At 40.5% G+C, this 2,500-nt stretch overlaps 1 protein-coding gene across 2 annotated transcripts in view; it reads left to right on the top strand.

The window, feature by feature from the left end:
* The window catches only part of LOC136828693 (glucose dehydrogenase [FAD, quinone]-like), a 20,857-nt gene that overhangs the window by 1,799 nt on the left and 16,558 nt on the right, over nt 1-2,500 (top strand). The window lies entirely within an intron of this gene.

Here is a 2,500-nt window from a genome sequence, read left to right as displayed (position 1 = left end):
AAGCTACAAATGTCGGTTAATATCAAATTCACGCTGCCTTGGGAATATCCCCGATGGGGAATTATCACCGAAGGGGAATTTATAAGTGATAGTTGGATTGGTACTGCCGAGCCTCGATCTCACGACACAGATACTTATCCAGCGACTCCAGTCGACGTTCTACCCACTGAGCTATCAATAGAAGTATAAGTTAATGCCGAGTCTGGTGTACTTTGTTTACCCGTCGAGACCGGGGAAATTATACTCAGCTTCGGCATTAACCCACCTCCACCATGATAGTTCTGTGGTACGTTTGGAACACGCAGTTCTTATTATGAAAAATTTTTTTTTATCACACCGTGATTTATATACAATCATGAAGCTACAAATTTGATATTAAGCAGACATTCGTACCTTTATATATGCTCTAAAATCTTATTTATTCTTGTAACTTATTTTATGTATTTTCAAACTAACATGTAAGATTATACTAAATTTTAAACACATTTAAGGAAACACTAGCGCATGGTATTATATTTGGAATATTTATTTAACCACATGTTTAAACTTTCACTTTTGTTATCATACATGTTCTTTGTACAAAAAAAAAAAAAAAAACGCCCTGAAATCGTTAAGCTGTTAATCCCTTGACCGACCAATACCCAGACCTCAAGGTCATTCTCCACACACGATGATATAAAAGGTCGAAAGGCTGCATTGTAAATCGGTAGTCGATTGAAAATGCCTTAAAGGCGAAACAGCTGTCGCGACAAAAATCAATAAATGGAAGAAGGAAGTCTGCGTATTTCTCACCAGGAATTGACGAATGAGAATCGGAAAAAAACTCCGCCGGTATGAAGGTACCTGCAAGAAACTTATTGATGCCACTAAAGCAATTGCTTTTAACGAAAAAAAAAAAAAAAAAAAAAAAAAAAAAAAAATATATATATATATATATATATATATATATATATATATATATATATATATATATATATATATATATATACGTGCACCAGATTACCTTGCATTTACTTCACTACAGTAATTCTCTTTGGGAAGAAATAAAAAAAAAAGATTTATGGTATAATTCCCGTACGTTCATATTAAAGACGCCGACGACTTCTTATCTGGCAATGAAAACTGATCTCTTAATTTTCACATAATTCCAAATGCCACTTCTCTATCTCTTGACCCGTCTTCAAAACAAACACCTTTGACATTCTATATGAGCTTGTTGAATAATCTCTAAAATTATTAGCGTATTATAAAAACTAACCTGGAAAATTCTTTCACGTAAACATGACATGTTTAATTAATAGTCTGGAAACTATTGAACATTTAGGGATGTATACGAAGGAAATAGACCCTCTCTTAAACAGGTCTTATCAAAACGGATGGCTGTACTATGCGAATATATCTTATACAGTATCTTTTCTATTTTCCTTGTAATTCGCTTTTCAGGCTCAGCGATGTTGGTCAGCAAATGGCCAATATTCATATTGGAAAAAGGATAGTGTGTGGGATGCGGGAAGTCTTTTATTGGGATATTCAATCAGAAATCTATGGAATCCGTCGTCTGGATTCAGGTTCTACTTCGGGTTGTGGTACTGTTGACATGTTTCGACCATCTCGTTGATCATCCTCTGGACGTGGTTGAGAAAGATCTGGAGAAACAAGGCGCTTGGGTCGGTATTTAAAGTGGCGGTCGTGATTGGTGCTAAGCTATGATTGGCTGCCCGGGGCAGGTCATCTTGGGCGGAGCCTTCTTTCCCATGTTGATGCTCGGGGCTCGTCTTGCGTGTGAGCGGCATTGTGGTGCTGGGGATGAATGGGAGAATTTCGATCCTCAGATCCGGAATTTTGATTCGCTCGTTCGCCATGGGGACCGCTCGGTGCAGGTCTCCTGGCGGCCGTGGGGAGGAGAAAGGTTTCCTGGGTAATGTTGAGGGTTGGTTTCTCCTTCCCAATGTGCAACGCTTCCAAGAGGCGCAGGCGGCGGTGGTCCATAGTTCGGTCAATTATTTCCATATTCGTTGTTATCATATATCTTTTCTTGCAATTCTCTGGTTATGGGCGGTCCTGGCATGGTTACAAATGGCTCCCTCTTGGGCGTGGCAGGATATCCGCATGGAGAAACGCATGGTGGTCATACCGATGTGAGAACCGAGGCATCTTTGGACAGGGCATGAGTACCGGCATACCATGTTGGTTTTCTTCAAGGGGTCCTGCTGAGGGGGTGGGGGGGGTGGGGCTGGATTGTTATGCATCACCAGGCTGCTCGTCTTTTTGCTCTTGTAATAAATGACCAGATGGATATTCTTATTGGGGTCAACGGGACAGACGTTGTCCTCGATGATGTACTTGAGGGCACGTTCATCTTCTTTATATTTATGATGAAATTGTCCTTTATAGAAGAGCTCTGTGCGTTCAGGGCATCGGGGCGAGATTTCTGCCGGTACCATTTATCGATGTTCGCCTTGATAGACTCTTCTATATGCCCGAGATTACCTGCCCCGGA

Source organism: Macrobrachium rosenbergii, chromosome 43 (genome assembly GCF_040412425.1).
Source record: "Macrobrachium rosenbergii isolate ZJJX-2024 chromosome 43, ASM4041242v1, whole genome shotgun sequence".
Taxonomy (NCBI): domain Eukaryota; kingdom Metazoa; phylum Arthropoda; class Malacostraca; order Decapoda; family Palaemonidae; genus Macrobrachium; species Macrobrachium rosenbergii.
The sequence above is the reverse complement of the archived record's forward strand: the minus strand, read 5'-3'. Positions and strand labels throughout refer to the sequence as shown.